This window comes from Salvelinus alpinus, chromosome 26 (genome assembly GCF_045679555.1).
Source record: "Salvelinus alpinus chromosome 26, SLU_Salpinus.1, whole genome shotgun sequence".
NCBI lineage: Eukaryota > Metazoa > Chordata > Actinopteri > Salmoniformes > Salmonidae > Salvelinus > Salvelinus alpinus.
Window position 1 is genome coordinate 14,476,641 of NC_092111.1, and position 20,300 is coordinate 14,496,940.

The window sequence follows — 20,300 nt, forward strand, 5'->3', positions numbered from 1 at the left end:
ACGAACCTGGGTTTGGTGGATGCCAGGAGAACGCTACCTGCCCGAATGCTTAGTGCCAACTGTAAATTTTGTTGGAGGAGGAATAATGGTCTGGGGCTGTTTTTCATAGTTTGGGCTAGGCCCCTTAGTTCCACTGAAGGGAAATCTTAATGCTACAGCATACAATTACATTCTAGACGATTCTGTGCTTCCAACTTTGTGGCAATAGTTTGGGTGAAGGCCCTTTCCTGTTTCAGCATGACAATGCCCCCATGCACAAAGTGATGTCCATCCAGAAATGGTTTGTCGAGATCAGTGTGGAAGAACTTCACTGGCCTGCACAGAGCCCTGACCTCAACCCCATCGAACACCTTTGGGATGAATTGGATCGCTGACTGCGAGCCAGGTCTAATCATCCAACATCACTGCCCGGCCTCACTTATGCTCTTGTGGCTGAATGGAAGCAAGTCCCTGAGGCAATTTTTTATTTGACCTTTATTTAACTAGAGAAGTCAGTTAGGAACAAATTCTTATTTACAATGACGGCCTACCAAAAGGCAAAAGGCCTCCTGCGGGGACGGGGGGATTAAAAATAAATTAATAAATACAACATAAATATAGGACAAAACACTGCAATGTTTTGTGTGGACGGGACCGTGTGGACGGGACCGTGCTTCCACACGGTCCCGTGTGGCTCAGTTGGTAGAGCATGGCGCTTGCAACGCCAGGGTTGTGGGTTCATTCCCCACGGGGGGACCAGGATGAATATGTATGAACTTTCCAATTTGTAAGTCGCTCTGGATAAGAGCGTCTGCTAAATGACTTAAATGTAATGTTCCAACATCTAGTGGAATGCCTTCCCAGAAGAGTGGAGGCTGTTATAGCAGCAAAGGGGGAACCAACTCCGTATTAATGCCCATGATTTTGGAATGAGATGTTTGACGAGCAGGTGTCCACATACTTCTGGTGATGTAGTGTAAGTAACTAAATGTAATAACATAGAATTCATCTGTATTGGCCCTGTAGCTGAGGCCTCCAAATGCACTGTAAGAGACTCCCTATTGGCTTTAAAGGCCAATGTGACACTCAATTAATGATTGACAGCTCGAAGGGGTAAGTATAAGATAGAGAGAGCGAGTGAGAGAGGCAGAGAGAGAGAGCGAGAGAGCGAGAGAGAGGCAGAGAGCGAGAAAGAGAGAGTGAGGCAGAGAGAGAGAGAGAGAGAGAGAGAGAGAGTGAGAGATTTTGTCTATCGCACCCAGATTCGTCCGTCGGACTGCCAGATGGTGAAGTGTGATTCATCACTCTAGACAACGCATTTCCACTGCTCCAGAGTCCAAAAACAGCGAGCTTTACACTACACCAGAAGATTCTTGGCCTTGCGCATGGTGATCTCAGGCTTGTGTGAGGCTGCTCAGCTATGGAAACCCATTTCATGAAGCTCCCGACGAACAGTTGCTGTGTTGACATTGCTTCCAGAGGCAGATTGGAACTCGGTACTGAGTGCTGCAACCGAGGACAGGCGATTTTTACACGCTAGGCACTTCAGCACTCGGCGGTCCCGTTCTGTGAGCTTGTGTTGCCTACCACTTCACAGCTGAGCCGTTGTTGCTCCTAGATGTTTCCACTTCACTATAACAGCACTTACAGTTGACCGGGGCAGCTCTAGCAGGGCAGAAATTTGATGAACTGACTTGTTGGAAAGGTGGCATCCCATGAAGGTGCCACGTTGAAAGTCACTGAGCTCTTCAGATTGTGAGTTGAATAGAGAGGTGCATGTTTTTGGAGGGGCAAACTATGTCCTTCTTCTGTGTTTAATGTGTCTGTTCACTGGGGATGAAATTAGGGATGTATGGCTGCCTATATGAGCTATAAATCTAGGCAACTGCGATTTTAGAATTTCTCACATCAACAGCCTACTATGTCTATAGGCCTGAACCTAATTTGAAGAGGTAGGGCATTTCAGTCAAAGAAAAAATATGTTTTGAGACCGTAGGCTATACATTTAAATCCTATCCTACAAACATTAGCCTAAGTGCAATAAAATTACTGAGAAATATGAAATAAATTAACCTTTATATTAGGCTACGTTTAGGGGCTGTAGGAGCTAATTATTTGCTAATCCTGTTGCAATTTTGCTGTCAATTGCATTGGGAGATTTTGCGAAAAGATACCCCAAATATGTGCCTGTAAAAGTATAGGATAGTCCATCTCGTTTAATGTCCAATAGACCTACAGTTGAAGTCAGAAGTTTACATACACCTTAGCCAAACACATTTAAACTCAGTTTTTCACAATTCCTGACATTTAATCCTAGTAAAAATGTGTTGTTTTAGGTCAGTTAGGATCACCACTTTATTTTAAGAATGTGAAATGTCAGAATAATGGTAGAGAGAATGATTTATTTCAGCTTTTATTTGTTTCATCACATTCCCACTGGGTCAGAGGTTTACATACCCTCAATTAGTATTTGGTAGCATTGCCTTTAAATTGTTTAACTTGGGTCAAACATTTCGGGTAGCCTTGCACAAGCTTCCCACAATAAGTTGGGTGAATTTTGGCCCATTCCTCCTGACAGAGGTGGTGTAACTGAGTCAGGGTTGTAGGCCTCCTTGCTCGCACACGCTTTTTCAGTTTTGCCCACAAATTTTCTATAGAATTGAGGTCAGGGCTTTGTGATGGCCACTCCAATACCTTGATTTTGTTGTTCTTAAGCCATTTTGCCACAACTTTGGAAGTATGCTTGGAGTCATTGACCATTTGGAAGACCCATTTGCGACCAAGCTTTAACTTCCTGACTGATGTCTTGAGATGTTGCTTCAATATAATTGTCCTTCCTCATGTTACCATCTATTTTGTGAAGTGCACCAGTCCCTCCTGCAGCAAAGCACCCCCACAACATGATCCTGCCACCCCCATGCTTCACGGTTGGGATGGTGTTATTCGGCTTGCAAGCTTCCCCCTTTATCCTCCAAACATAACGATGGTCATTATGGCCAAACAGTTCTATTTTTGTTTCATCAGACCAGAGGACATTTCTCCAAAAAGTACTGTCTTTGTCCCCATGTGCAACTGCAAACCGTAGTCTGGCTTTTTTATGGCGGTTTTGGAGCAGTGGCTTCTTCCTTGCTGAGCGGCCTTTCAGGTTATGTTGATATAGGACTCGTTTTACTGTGGATATAGATACTTTTGTACCTGTTTCCTCCAGCATCTTCACAAGGTCCTTTTCTGTTGTTCTGGGATTGCACTTTTCGCACCAAAGTACGTTCATCTCTAGGAGACAGAACATGTCTCCTTCCTGAGCGGTATGACGGCTGCGTGGTCCCATGGTGTTTATACTTGCATACTATTGTTTGTACAGATGAACGTGGTACCTTCAGGTGTTTGGAAATTGCTCCAAAGGATGAACCAGACTTCTGGAGGTCTACAATTCTTTTCTGAGGTCTTGGCTGATTTCTTTTGATTTTCCCATGATGTCAAGCAAAGAGCCACTGAGTTTGAAGGTAGGCCTTGAAATACATCCACAGGTACACCTCCTATTGACTCAAATTATGTCAATTAGCCTATCAGAAGCTTCTAAAGCCATGACATAATTTTCTGGAATTTTCCAAGCTGTTTAAGGCACAGTCAATTTAGTGTATGTAAACTTCTGACCCACAGTGAATTATAAGTGAAATAATCTGTCTGTAAACAATTGTTGGAAAAATTACTGTCATGCACAAAGTAGATGTCCTAACCGACTTGCCAAAACTATAGTTTGTTAACAAGAAATTTGTGGAGAGGTTGAAAAACGAGTTTGAATGATTCCAACCTAAGTGTATGTAAACTTCTGACTTCAACTGTATGCACCACAGTTTACAATACAACACGCTATAGACTAGTGGTGTGAAAAATAGGGGAACTTTCAGAATAAAGTGTTATAGGCCAACTACATTCTTAAATGATCATTTTTGCTCGTTGGAACTTGGAACATTAGAACATTTTATATAGGCTATTGCATTATCGAAGAGCAGCTCTGAAAATCGAAGTTGTTTGTATTTCTTCACTCTTAATCCAGTTTTTGGAGAACAGCACAGAGAGTGAACGAATGAGCATGCATCTCGGCGGACACGAACATTTGACCATATAAGAGCGTGACCTCGGCAGTAAGGGCTTCTTCCCTCCAGATATGACTTGTGCTGGTAATAAGAGAATGAATCCTGTACCATCCCTCAAGAGCTAGATGAAATAGCCCTACCTGAAAAGAATTGAAACAGATTTAGCGTGTTTCCTTTTTGATTTAGGGCCTACATCTAGGCCTATATGGGACATGCATTAACAAATAAATAGGTTGAACTAATATCTCTGCAAAATGTTCACGATGAAAATGCGCTAATTCCAAGAAAAATAAATAAAGAAGAGTCCAATTTCCATCGCTTATATCCTATTTTCGTGATGTTTATCTTGCTTTTGAAAGCAGTACTTTCCTTTTTTTTCCTACAACTGATAATCTTATAGACTGACATTTATGAAAGAAAATGTATCTAATTAAACTGATAGGCCTATATAACAAGAGATGATTTATGCAGGAAATATTGGGCACATTATGGGCGTATAGGCTATAAATGACACAGATTGGCGTATAACATAATTGTAACCTAATTTGTAAGAAAGGGTCGAAACATCGCAGCATGACAATATTCATCATTTTGAACATTATGCAATACACTTTGTTGGGCATTTTGCCACTATCGGGAATTATTTAAATAGTATTTTAAGTTCCATCTTTTAGACACGGTGCTTGTGCCATCCAGTTTAGTCTGCCACCCAGTGCAGACGTTTATTGATGTCTATCGGATCCTTGCCAATGTACTCCCATTACTGTAGCAAGATGTGAGCGGGAACGGGGAGGGGAAGCATTGGAGGGACTCAAGAATATAAGTAGCGCAGGAAGTCTAAAGGCTGTTCATTGCCTACTTGAAAAGCACTTCTGCACGAGACAATGTGCATGAATTCGCGCATTATCCACACAAAAAAAAAAGTATTTTTATTTTTATACAGTAAACCAATTATAGTCTTTAGGCTAGGGATACTCATTTGAAGGTCCAGTGACACAAATTTCCTCGGTGCAAAGGACGATGGTTATCGTCCTTTATCGGCGCTGTGGTACAGCGTAGTAACAAACATAGTCGTCTACGACTTAGGAAAAACGTTGTTATATAAAATGTACATTAAATGAGACACGAAATTTGAATTAATTACAACTTCTTTCGAATGTTAACATGTGCAACATTGCTTCAACATTGCTGAAGAACGAAGGTGGTTGCATAATTGTCTATGCACAAAGTGCACTGTGAACCATTGTACATGGGCCTTGAATTATTATATTTATTTTTTGTATAAAATAAAGTGCATGTTTTCTGGAGAACAAAAGAGAGTTGAACAAAAATAATCATCTGAATGCACAGAACGTCATGGTGGGCCATGCAATATTAATGTATAAGTCACTCTGGGCCTTGCCCTGCATTAATGAGAGAAATGACACTTTCTGTCTCCTGCCAATGCTTTGAACTTTGGCACAAATGGTGTGAGAGCAACTCTGAGACACTGGTGCAGGTGTTCATTGGTGAGCCTGGTGTGGTATTTGTTTCTAATAAAGTTAATTGTGGAGAAGGCTGATTCACAGCTGTATGTGGAGCCAAACATAGTCAGGATGTAGAGTTTCTTGAGAACAGGGACATTAGCTGCAGGCACCATCTTTCCTCAGAAAGTGACAGGGTCACAATCAGTCTGCACCTTCAAAGACACATTTTTTTGCAGCTCAATCAACTCCATTTGCAGTGATGCAACATCTACCCATCTGAAGATCTGTTTTGCTACTTCTGACAACTTTGTCACATTTGTGACCAAGAAGGGGTTCTGGATGAGCAGCAGTTGTTCTCTTCCAACAGTGAAGTCATCAAAGCGAGCCTTGAAGTTATCCATCAGCTTCTGGATGAAATCAACATGGTTGGCAACATATTTGTCTCCCTGCATTTGCACCAGAAGATTGGGGAAGTGGACAAGTTCTCATGGGAGATCATTCTTGAAAAGCTCAGATTTCTTCAGGATAGCCCAGACTGCTGTTATCATCTCACACACTGTGTTGTCCCGTCCCTGCAGCTTAACATTCAGTTGATTAAGGTGTGATGTAATGTCTGTCAAAAATGAAACTGTTTCCATCTTCTCCTCATCTTCCAATCACTCTTTTGATCTGATAAGAAAGATTTGATTTCCTCCAGAATGGCCCAAAAGCGTTCCAAAACCCTGCCTTTGCTGAGCCATCTGACATTGTTGTGCAATAGTAAGTCATAAAAACTGCCATTGGCCTCTGTCAGAATGCCTTGTAGCAGCTGGTGTTGTAGGGATAATGTTGCCTTCATAAAGCTGATCAGTTTCATCATCGTTGTCATGACCTCAGAACACTCTTTTCCCAGACTGGCACACAGGACAGACTGATGGATGACGCAGTGATATGATGTCAGGTCAGGGTGGTCCTCTTTCAAACGTGCTACCAGTCCCCTCCCTCTTCCTATCATGGCTGGAGCTCCATATGTGGTGATAGATTTGAAGTCAGTGGTCTCCATCACCCTTTTTGTCAGCATCCCTTTGATGGCCTCATGGATAAGAAAGAGAGGATTTTTATTTTTTATTTCACCTTTATTTAACCAGGTAGGCTAGTTGAGAACAAGTTCTCATTTACAACTGTGACCTGGGTTGGTTGCTGAGTTAAAGAGGGCGCTGTGCCCGATAGATTTTTTTAAAGCTGTCTAAAAAAAAAAATTGAGTTTTATATAACAAAATGCAATGTTGACCCATCTCTGGGTCCAAACCCGAACCGCGGTCCACCAGTTGAGTTTGGCTGGGCTACTCCATTGACACAATTTAGGAGCATTTTATTTAGCTTTTTATCCCAAATGTAAAACTGACCTGTGTGGATATAAATATATTTTTCTTCTTATTACAATGTTTACCCCACCATTATAAGGCTTAGCCTGTTAGGCTATTGAAATCAGAAGGCTACCGTTTATGGAAAGTTAGCTTTCATGGAAATACACGGTTTTGTCTATCTTATTTTTCGCACTAATTTGAGTTGTTTAAGCCTACGTTCCCACCTCACAGAGGGGATCCACCGATCCGCCTTGAGCTTGATAGCGAAGTGGGCGGGAGCATGGTCGAGGTGAACAGGGTGGGACCGAAGTTGGGGAAAGCTGAACTTTATGCAAATACTCTGCGATATCGCAGCATGATTGAACAATCAAAGCTCACTATAGCTTCCAGACCCTACTGGATTGGCGTTTGATATCTAGCACTACCTAGCATGCTTGCTAGCACCCACATGAGGGCGAAGCTAGTGTAGCTATCCAAATTAACACGGATGGTGGAAATCTCCTGTCAGATGTTAGGCCTATGTCCATCCCCCCCATCCCCCATTGTTGATTTTAGTTGATATGGCTTGACACTATCAAATTTTAGGCCTGTATTCGTAAACCAGCCTACTCCCTGAAAACCATCAGTAGCCTTCACAGTCTGAAGCTCCTTGTTTAAATCTCCATAGGACATTCTTGTCATGTTCTGGGTATACATAACTGACAGATTTGTTGTTGTTGTTCCATTCAGTGTTATAGGCCGGCCATTAGCAAATCCATCCGTCTCTTGCGCGTGACATTTGGATAGACTATTTTAAACCTGTCTTTTAGATGCCCTACCCATATTATTTTTTCATCAAATATTTTGATAAGCTTTATAAGTGAATATTTTCTGGTTTTTGTTTTGTTGATCGTTGTAGCTAATCATTTTTCGGGTGTTGCTATTACCGTTTACTTCTCAATTACGATTAGTCCTACATCAAATCAGGAACAATTTTAGTTAGCCTAAATATAGATTAGCACATTGTTTTTGTAAACCTTCTGGACTCAAAATGTAATATGGCTTTTTACTTCCATTCTCGTTTTGGCTCCTATTCATGGATCGTATTGGCCAGAGTAGACTAGCTCTCCGGAACCTGAGTTCATACAGCCATTGGGTTCTCATTAGAACAATTGACCTCAGCGGGGCCAATGTGTAGCCTACAACTGTCCTGAGTCTCTGTCTAACCGTTAATAATCATTACGTGCAGTACAGTTTTGGAAACCTCAGAAACCCTACTTTCATATCACCCCAAAATGATTTGACAAATACACTTAATGTGCACCGTTTTAAGACAGATTCCCACAGAGGTGTTTTGCATTGCACTTCCTGAGGTAATGGAAACTCGGGAGGGAACACCAAAAAAACGTTGGCTCGAAGCTGTGTTACACAAAAAACCTCTGTGGTAATGTGTTGGTAAAAAGCTAACAGTAAGTGTATCTTTTGTACTTGTAAAGTTCTTTTTAGATGATAATTAAGTGTTCAAGGCTTCCAAAACCATATTGCAATCAAGGATCAATTGTTTCTAGATGGCGAGTTTCACACTTGACCAAATCACAATCGAAAGGGCCATGGAATGATTCCAATTTAGCATTGGAGTCAGAAGTGCAAGCGTAGACTAAAGAATATTGTGCATGGCACATGTGTAAGGCATCAGTCATTCCCCTGAAGTCCGGATGAGGTCGCATGTGGGTGATGCTTGAAATTTCGCCAGGCAAGCAGCATTAAATTAAACGCCATTATCCTGCAAGTCGAATATTACAAATCAAACATGAAAATGGATAAGTAAGATTGTCTCTCCCTTTGAATGAGAATGCTCAATGTGATCATTTACGTAGCTAATGTGTATGTGTGTGTGTGTTTGTGTATTTTTGTCTATGCAAACATTAAATTAATGTTCATTGGATGTCCCTTTTGTGCCAGCTAATGATATGAAGCTTGAATTAGAGGAAGGTTCATCCCAAGCTGAAGAAATTCAGCAAGCATGTTGTTACATAATGCATGTCTGTGCGTGTCCCCCACAACAAGTGGTCGTGTGGTGGTCTGGCTCTCACGACTCGTGGCCACAAAAGACCACTGACTAGTTGAGAAAGACTGACTAGACTGAGTCATATTAAGATGATGTCACCCCCCCCCCCTCGCTGTCTGGAGCTGGTCTCATACACACTCTCCCGCTATCAATGCCATAACCTCACAAAGAGTAAGTCTAGTCAGAGATGATCATACACACTACACACTCTCAAAGCATCACGCACAACAACAGACACCCTCCGGGTAACACACAGAACACACTGCTTAAAGGCACAATATGTAGAAATCGCTACGCTATTGTCTGGTTGCAAAATGTCTAATAGTTTGCCTAATTCAGTTTATGTGGCAAAATAAGCAAGTCAAGTGTAGAGAATCATTGTACCATCAATACCGCTGTGAAATATATTTTCCATAACCAAAAATATTGTATTTTCAGCTGTTTGAAGCTGGTGTACAAAACCAAAAGTAAAAGACTCAAAAATGAAACTTAAGAACGGGAAGTATAGAAATAGCGCACATAGAACTGATTTACCGCTTCTTAAACTTGCTTTCAATGACAATAACAGATCTATAACTCATATATGTCTATGTGAATTTGGTCGGGTCACCCAAAAAGTTGCCTAATTTCAGTTAATGTGACAAAACAAGCAATACTGTAGTGTAGTGTGATGTAGAGAATCATTGTTCCATCTAAACCGCTGTAGAGAATCCTTGTTCCATCTAAACCGCTGTAGAGAATCATTGTTCCATCTAAACCGCTGTAGAGAATCATTGTTCCATCTAAACCGCTGTAGAGAATCATTGTTCCATCTAAACCGCTGTAGAGAATCATGCTGTGAAATATATTTTCAATAACCTAAAATAGCATATTTTCATCTGTCAAACTGTGTACAATCTGGAGGCGGAAGAAACGCACACCTGCTTAGATGAGGAGCTGGTAGAACACTTGAAAAAGGAGAGCCGCACACTCTAGGAGCTCAGATTCAATTGTGATAATTGTGTTTTTGCTCTCTATTGTAAATACTGTTTGTAGGCCTATGTGTCCAAATTGTATCTATGATCGTATGTCATCCATTCATACTTTTTTCGATGTTCTATTTATATCTGTAATCGAGATACAGCCGGCCATGATTACAGACCCCTGTGTGTGTCATTTCAAACTATATAAACTAGTGACCCTGTAGTGTTTGTCATTATACCCATATGAAGACAAATTATTGCATCTGAGTTCCTGTTCTTTTTCAAGCTGTGTGTTCAAAAATAAAACTTAAGGACAGAAAAGCAAAGAAATAGCACATATAGAACGAATTGACTGCTTATCAGACTTGCTTTCAATGAGAATTACAGACCTGTAACTCTCATTTCAATGTGAATTTTGTCAGGTTGCACACAAAGCTGTTGCGTTATCTTTGTTTAATGTTCATGAGTTTGATGACTGTTGGAATGAATGAGGCTGCAGTTCTAATGGTGAACAAGGGGCTCTTACAGGGGTGGGGAACTCCAGTCCTCGGGTGCCTGATTGCTGTCACACTTTTTCTCCTTCCCTAGCAAACACAGCTGATTAATCAAAATGCAATCTGAACGGAAGATCATGATTACAGTAGTTGATTATTGGAGTCAGATCTCAACGTCAACAGTGATGAGGCGACTCCGGGATGCTGGCCTTCTAGGCAGAGTTGCAAAGAAAAAGCCATATCTCAGACTGGCCAATAAAAATAAAAGATTAAGATGGGCAAAAGAACACAGACACTGGAACTCTGCCTAGAAGGCCAGCATCCCAGAGTCGCCTCTTCACTGTTGACATTGAGACTGGTGTTTTGCGGGTACTATTTAATGAAGCTGCCAGTTGAGGACTTGTGAGGCGTCTGTTTCTCAAACTAGACACTCTAATGTACTTGTCCTCTTGCTCAGTTGTGCCCCGGGGTCTTCCACTCCTCTTTCTATTCTGGTTAGAGACAGTTTGCACTGTTCTGTGAAGGGAGTAGTACACAGCGTTGAAACGAGATCCTCAGTTTCTTGTCAATTTCTCACATGGAATAGGCTTCATTTCTCAGAACAAGAATAGACTGATGAGTTTCAGAAGAAAGGTCTTTGTTTCTGGCCATTCTGAGCCTGTAATCGAACCCACAAATGCTGATGCTCCAGATATTCAACTAGTCTAAAGAAGGCCAGTTTTATTGTTTCTTTAATCAGGACTACAGTTATCAGCTGTGCTAACATAATTGCAAAACAGTTTTCTAATGATCAATTAGCATTTTAAATTGATAAACTTGGATTAGCTAACACAACGTGCCATTGGAACACAGGAGTGATGGTGGCTGATAATGGGTCTCTGTACGTCTATGTAGATATTCCATTAAAAATCAGCCGTTTCCAGCTACAATAGTAATTTACAACTATTGTTGTAACATTTCTGATCAATTCGATATTATTTTAATGGACAAAAAATGTGCTTTTCTTTCAAAAACAAGGACATTTCTAAGTGACCCCAAACTTTTCAACGGTAGTCTACATTCGTACAAAGAACAAATAGCGTATCACCATTATTGAATACGGAGACAAATAGCAAAGGATTCTTAGGCAGTATTTCAAGTACACTATATACAAAAGGATGTGAACACCCCTATGACAGGTGTATAAGATCGCGCACACAGCCATGAAATCTCCATAGACAAACATTGGCAGTAGAATGACCTTAATGAATAGCTCAGTGACTTTCAACGTGGCACCGTCATAGGATGCCACCTTTCCAACAAGTCAGTTTGTCAAATTTATGCCCTGCTAGAGATGCCCCGGTCAAATGTAAGTGCTGTTATTGTGAACTGGAAACATCTAGGAGCCGCGAAGTGGTAGACCACACAAGCTCACAGAACGGGACCGCTGAGTGGTGAAGAGCGTAGTGTGTAAAAATCGTCTATCCTCAGTTGCAACACTCCCTACCGTGTTCCAAACTGCCTCTGGAAGCAACGTCACCACAACAACTGTTCATCGGGAGCTTCATGAAATAGGTTTCCATGGCTGAGCAGCCTCACACAAGCCTAACATCCCCAATGCGCAATGCCAAGCGTTGGCTGGAGTGGTGTAAAGCTCGCCGCCATTGGACTCTGAAGCAGTGGAAAAGCGTTCTCTGGAGTGATGAATCACGCTACACAATCTGGCAGTCCAACAGACAAATCTGGGTTTGGTGGATGCCAGGAGAACGCTACCTGCCCGAATGCCTAGTGCCAACTGTAAAGTTTGGTGGAGAAGGATTAATGGTCTGGAGCTGTTTTTCATGGTTTGGTCAAGTCCCCTTAGTTCCATTGAAGCAAAATCTTAACGCTACAGCATACATTTGCATTCTAGACGATTCTGTTCTCCCAACTTTGTGCCAACAGTTTGGAGAAGGCCCTTTCCTGTTTCAGCATGAGAGTGCCCCTGTTCACAAAGCGAGGTCCATCCAGAAATGGTTTGTCAAGATCGGTGTGTAAGAACTTGACTGGCCTGCACAGAGCCTTGACCTCAACCCCATCGAATACCTTTAGGATGAATTGGAACACCGACTGCGAGCCAGGCCTAATCGCCCAACATCAGTGTCCGACCTTGATAATGCTCTTGTGGCTGAATGGAAGCAAGTCCCCGCATCAATGTTCCAACGTCCAGTGGAAAGCCTTCCCTGAAGAGTGGAGGCTGTTATAGCAGCAAAGGGAGGACCAACTCCATATTAATGCCCATGATTTTGGAATGAGATGTTCGAAGAGCAGGTGTCCAGATACTTTTGGTCATGTAGTGTATCTAAATATGGTGTAACCTACCAATCAATGTATATCAAGTGCCGTGGAGGCGACAATCTTACAATGTTGTGGTCCAGAAATTAGAGTTTTACCAAATATTCCAAAAGCCTGGGCCTCTGATGGAGACTGTAGAACTGTCATCAAGGCATGCTTCAGTATTCCCCCTTCTCTCTAGGAGCATTTGTGTGCCCGGGGCCCATAGGCGTATCGAAAGGATCCCACTCTCGTCACCAATGTAGCTGACCGATGTATAGAGAGACAAATGCCTTAGCAGAATGCTTGTGTGGTCTAAAGCTTGTGTGGTCCAGAGACGAGATCTCTACCATCTATGGCAAAAGTCTGCACTACTGACAGGGACAATAGAATTATCAATAGAATTGTTACAATAGCAAAATAATCTGTTTGTCACCTGTCAATCTGATTCTACATTGAATTTAGTCTTCAAGATGCTCAAACAAGCACGTGTATCTGTAGTGGTTCTTCAACTCTAAAATGCACTAGACTGTGTAAGACAAAATCCACAAAGAAATGACAACCGGCAAATGCATATGTGGTCCCAATGTGTAAATAGTGATGGCAGGGCTAGCTCAAACTGCAGGACTTGATGAATAGATCATGGGAGACGAAATAGAGAGACAATAAAGAGTAAAGATTCTATAACAAGCATGTGTATCTGTAGTGGGTGTTCAACTCTAAAACGCACTACACAGTGTAAGACAAAATCCACAAAGAAATGACAACTGGCAAATGCATATGTGGTCCCAATGTGTAAATAGTGACGGCAGGGCTAGCTCAAACTGCAGTAGGATGGTTCTTCTTACAGGTGAGTGAATCAGCCCGTGGTTGGTGAATAGCACTTGGTTGATCTCTGGGAGAAGTACATAGGAGAGCTGAATAGATCAAGAGACAAAAGTGAGAGACAAGAATTAATCAAATAAATCCTCACAGCAAAGGAATGTAGCTTGTGAGCTAGAAAATGAACTTCCACACAATCCCAGGCAGGGAGGGTGCTCTGAGATCATCCTACTCCAACTATTGACCGGGATAATGTGGCATTTCTTATTCAGTATGAAGGAAATGAGTGGGTTCTGCCTTGATGACTGTATTAGCTTTACACTACTTGTCCTATAGATTTTTGTAGTCTTAAGTAATTACTTGAAATAAACTGATCGCTAAAATGATCCTTATCCCGGAATAACATGCGAGATATTGATTCAAGCTATCTGCTCCTGCTAGCTAGCAACAGATCTACTTGTTGTAACTAGCTAACGAGCAAGCTAGCTGCATTACTAAGGTTGCTGCGTTCTTAGTTGGGAGTCATTTTACAGCTTGGATTGATGGTACCACATTTCTATAACTACAAAGTTTGATTACAAATAAATACAAAATACTTTACCTGATAGCAGTTTGTTGGACGGAGATATCTCGAGCTGTCACCAGCTGTGTTTAGTACCTTAGATACGGAGAACTTGATTGGCAGTTGTGATCAGCGGAGATGGTTCCTGGATAGTACACAAGTTTTGATTGGTTTACAGTTTAGTATACTCGGCGGTGTTTGCCTGTCCAGCTAGTAAGTATATATTTTAAAAAATGCAATAATTGATATTGCCAACAAACGGAAATGTGCTCAGAATATATAAATATACACAATATGTAAAAACCAGCTTCTCCATCGACATAGATTATCTTGAAAACTGAAGCAGATTGCTTGCTACGCCCCCATTCCCCCCGTCACCCCCCTACTTCCACTCAACACTCCCGGCGGGTTGGGATTCCCTGAGCTCATTAGCATGTGAAAGACCTCAGTTCCTGTGAACTTATGTGTCCTCTGATCCCTCCCCTTTATGCCTGGCAGACAACAAATAGCTGTGCTGATGATGGAAGGTCCCCCCCTCTTGGATTCTCACCCTGCCCTGTGGTTCTCACCCCGCCCCTCTGTCCGGCTGCAGACTACACACCCAGGACCCTGGAGAAAAGACTCCAAGACAGGTTGTGCCAGACATGTCTGCCCAGGTCTGTTCCCAAGCCCCTCTATTAGTTTGTGATTGTCATGCCCTGACCTTAGTTATCTTTGTTTTCTTTATTATTTAGGTTAGGTCAGGGTGTGACGAGGGTGGTATCTGTGTTTTTGTCTTGTCTAGGTTTTTGGGTATGTCTAGGTGTGTGTGTGTAGTCTAGGCATTATGTAGGTCTATAGTGGCCTAGATTGGTTCCCAATCAGAGGCAGCTGTTTATCGTTGTCTCTGATTGGGGATCCTATTTAGGTTGCCATTTTCCAGTTTGGTTTGTGGGTGATTGTCTATGTGATGTTGCATGTCTGCACTCGTTATATTTAGCGTCACGTTCATTTTGTTATTTTGTATTAGTTTGTTTATTGTTTGTCGTTGTCATTAAATAAGATGTATTCACATCATGCTGCGCTTTGGTCTCCTCACTACGACGAACGTGACAGTGATATTGTCACGTTCCTGACCTTATTTCCTTTATTTTGTCTTTGTTTAGTATGGTCAGGACGTGAGCTGGGTGGGCATTCTATGTTATGTGTTTCTATGTTGGGTTCTTTTCAATTAGCCTGACATGGTTCTCAATCAGGGGCAGGTGTTTTACGTTTCCTCTGATTGAGAACCATATTAAGGTAGGCTGTTCACACTGTTTGTTTGTGGGTGATTGTTCCTGTGTTAGTGTTTATGCCACACGGGACTGTTTCGTTTGTTAGTTTGTTCCTGTTCGTGCGTTCTTCGTTGTCTGTAAGTTCTCATGTTCAGGTCTGTTTACGTCGTTTATTGTTTTGTAGTTTGTTAAGAGTTTTTCGTGTTCGTCTTTCGTTAAATAAATCATTATGTCTTCATACCTCGCTGCATATTGGTCCGATCCTTGCTCCTCCTCAGACGAGGAGGAGAACGAACGTTACAGATATGCATGTATGTTCCCTGCCCACTCAGAGACTCCAACACATTTTAATTAGATAATTGGAACCATTGTGGGTACAAAGGACCCAAATATTTTATAGGTCATATGGATGCATTGACTGGCGAGACGGCAAGTCGTTTATCAATAGCACTTAAAACACACACACACACACACTCAAACACGATGTGTCAGACACTGGCACAAACACATCCCCACTCTGTCAGACTAGAGACTTGCATGCACACAGACCTCTAATACAGACATGTCTACACCAACACACAGACACTCCCACTCCATGCATGCACTCCCACACACAAACTCTCTTTCTCTCTCTCTCTCTCTCTCTCTCTCTCTCTCTCTCTCTCTCTCTCTCTCTCTCTCTCTCTCTCTCTCTCTCACACACACACACACACACACACACACACACACACACACACACACACACACACACACACACACACACACACACACACACACACACACACACACACACACACACACACACACACACACAGAGAGAGTCAGTCAGACACAGTCCCACAGTCTGACACAGACAGACTGAAGGGCCTCGTCTCGTCTGTCTTTCTTTCAGCTGTCTGCTCCGTCTGACCCATTCTTTTCATATGTGTAATTAAGTGCTTAAAAACCCTCCAAAGGGCCATGACACACTCATGGCTGATTTCTTGCCATGTCTTATGTATGTGTGCCTGTGTCTGAAGCAGTTTTATACCCCCCCAATCTATGTGAAGTTGTTTTCTCATCTTCTTAGACCCCCTATTATTTGTCTAGTCAAGTGATACTTCAGTTAAGACAAGTTCAACAGCCCTAGACTGAATGTGTGGGAAACAAGGAAGCAAGTGAATGTGTCTGATTTGTAGACAGAAGAAGATAGCCCAACAATTCTCTTTTCTCAGCCAGTTGCTGGATGTGGATGGATGCTTAAATGTGCATTCCAGGGCATGATCTTTATAATACGTGCAGTTTCTTTTAAGGGAAGTCATTGTTAGGGTCCTTAGGCTTTGTCAAGGTCTGACTACAACAGTGAGTGAACACACACACACACACACACACACACGCAAACATTGCCTAGGCAATTTCGTAAATACACCACCATGAATGACTTGCTATCTCTGTGTGTAGTATGTGTGAAGTATCAGTAAATGTGTGTGTGTGTGTGTGTGTGTGTTGAGTACTACTGCTAGCTACTTCCTTTTCTCTGACTGTCCCTGAGGGTACTCCACTGTGACCCCTAACCCTGCCTGACCTCTGAGTGTGCTCCAGCACAAGGGAGGTCAAGAGCTCAACCTCATCACCAGCCTTCAGGATCACTTAGACCAGAGGTCAAGCACCAATTAGTTTGGCTTCGACCCTCTCTGTCACATTGCAATATACTGGAGAAGAGACGTTTCCTATACATTAGTGCAAAGGCACAGCTCTACTTCTTGTCCAGTCAGTGGTGATGTGGGGAAACATCGATACATTTACATATCTGGATATTATTTTTGACGATATATCAAATCGTATCATTTCGACAACATCGCAATATATTTTTGCGCTAGTTAGCTGTACCTGCACCAACCCACCTGTATTTTTTATTCATAGCTTGTTCTTCATCTTTTGAAATAGGGAGCCAATTTGTTTTCAGCACTTTTATTTCCATGACTGATCAAAACTAGTTTTCTCATGGTTCTCTCTTGTCTCTCTGCGGCAGACATATGGTGAGCATGGAACATCAAATCACAGTATTGAATCGCAATTCCCCTCTATGATTCAGACAGGTTGGGTTAAATGCGGAAGACATTTCGGTTGAATGCATTAAGTTGTGCAACTGACTAGGTATCCCCATGTCCCTTTCCCAATACATGTACAGTAGAATCGTGAGAATCGCAATACATATTGTTTCGGCACCTAAGTATCGGGATAATATTGTAATCTTGAAATCAATGGCAATTCCCAGCCCCACCAGTAAGGGTGACATTTTCTTCATAAAAGCACACGCAGTGAGTTACATAACCATAACACTGAAATAGACAGGATAAGTAGACAGGACTCAGGTCTTCTTCTGTCCGCCTGTATAGTTTACTTGGAAATCTATCCTATTATGACCGTACATAGGACATTTTCCTAATGCGGAATAGCAGTGAGCATTGCAAATACATGGAAATGCACATTATCCCAGGTGAGTTTAGAGTGCTGCAACTAGTGAATGCACAATTTTTTCGCCATTACTTTTTTTGTGCTCCTTGAATCAATACACCCCTTGCCAGCCTCTTTCCCCGCCCATTTGCCCGTGGCATTTACCTTTTAGACGAGAAGGATGTATCTGCTGCCCTAAGAACTGAATAGGGAGAGCACCACAGGTGGGTTTGTGGGGACACCCCAGAGGCCTATCAGAACATCACAGTCACCACAAGGGGGTCAAGGGTCACACAACTTGTGGATTTCACAGACTGTCTAAGAAGGCTGTATGTGGATGGAATGCATGCACGCACACACACGCACACACACACACACACACACACATCCAAGTCCACCATTGTCCCTGCAGGGTCTCTGAGTCTGCACCCTGTCTAATTTCTCAGTGTCTGTGGTGACTTGCTTCTTATGCCTTGCGTGTTGTGCTTTAGCTCCAGGATATTTTTACTAGTACCAAATAAGTAAAGCATCGTTAGATCAGCATACCACATGCGATTTAGTTCAACGATTGATTTAAGCCCAGAGCCAGATCGAACAAACAATAACAATAATGTCCTTCAGATTTACAAAGAAACATGTCTCTTTATATCCAATGTGTATGGATCAAGGTCATTATAGTTTTGTGATATTCCATTCGTTTTAATTTGAAGTTCAGTTTAGTTTCAGTTAGTTTTAAGACTTGATTTACTAGTTTTTATTCAGCTTCAGTTTGATAAAAACATTTTTTTATTTTTTATATTATTGAGTTTCAATGTTAGGGTTCGGGACAGAAAGTAGACTCATACATGGGAGGCTAGGAGCCATGTAGGCGTAGGCCTATAGCAGGGGTAATCAAGTGCTATTTGAGATGGTCCAGTCACACACATTTCCTAGGTGGTAAAGGTCCATATGGATATTGTCATTTATTCTTCTTGGCAGAGAGAAACATTAGCAGTTTTAAAGCACATTTTCTGCCATTCTATACACTTGTCACACTTATTTGTGTTCATATGATACCAGGAGTCGAATCCTGACTGAATTCCAAAAATAAAATAACGGTCCCACCTTGTCTTTATCTGAAACTCTTTGTGGGTGCTGTTCAGATGAACTCTGATGTTGGTGAAGGTTCTCCCTTTTTTCTCTGTTCCACACACGATGCTATCTTCTGCCACTACGTACATTTGCTTTGATCATTTCCAGCAATGTAATCCCATACAGGGCTTTTGCTTTTGCGACCGACCAATGCTGGTGTTAGGTTTGCTGCTGCTATTGTTCACACCTTTGGTTTACACTCATGGTCACACCTATGGTTTACACTCATGCTCTGATTTTTTTCCCTGTTAGCTACTGATAGCTAGTGATAGTGATGCACAAGCTAGGCCTATTTGAAACATTGCCATCTACTGGCAGCTTTTACCCACCAGATTCAAAGCTTGAAAACCCCATTTGATTTTTGCCCAAAAAAAACATTATTTATGATGGTTTTTATTTGATTTTAATTTGTTCTGCTGTCAAATACAATAGTTTCAGTATAGTTTTAGTTTTTCAGATGTTTGGTCTCGGACAAGTTTGGGCCAACTATGTAGACCTGTCCCACAGCAGGAATTTGGGAACTTGGGACAGGTCAATAAAATGTAGACTGGGATATACCCTTGAACTTGAACCCTATCTCGGTCTCCTAGAGACCCCACGTTTTCCTCAGTCTACCCTCAATCCCCCCCCCCCCCTTCTCCCCAATACTCAACCTCCCTTTGTGGAGCTGTCTGCTCACAATCTCCCGTCTGCCCTTCTCTAAACCCCCTCCATCTTCTGACCCACCCCCTTCTTCAGTCCTGGGGGACTCCTGTAGTAGACAACCCACGGAGACGTGCGTTTTGGAATGCTAATCGGGCACTTGGATGGCATTCCCACTACTTGGCTCCCAGACATGTCCTTTTTGTTTTTGACTCTTTTCAAATCAAAATGTTCCCCTAACTTTCTGCTGTCTGGAGATAAGGCTAAGTCCCCAGACTGACTTCAGACGTACCTATCATGTTATTACTTTGGTTGTGATTTCCCCCAAAAATGGTCCAGATGGGAATGGAATAAATCATTCTTGTTAAAATCGTCAAAGACAAAACAAAATATTGAACTTTCATGCTATCCACCATATAGTCCCGTGTGGCTCAGTTGGTAGAGCATGGCGCTTGCAACGCCAGGGTTGTGGGTTCATTCCCCACGGGGGGACCAGGATGAATATGTATGAACTTTCCAATTTGTAAGTCGCTCTGGATAAGAGCGTCTGCTAAATGACTTAAATGTAAATGTAAATATAGTATATCTTGGTATATAAAACAGTAAGACACAGAAGTCCATAAAGTGACACACTTTCAACAAGATTGTTAAAGTGCTATTGGCAACATGACAGTGACACTTTCTATGATTGTGTTAATGATAGAGGGAACTTTTGAAGCACTCGTAATGCATTGTCGTAAAGTCAGAGGACAGTTGGATCTGGTGAGGATC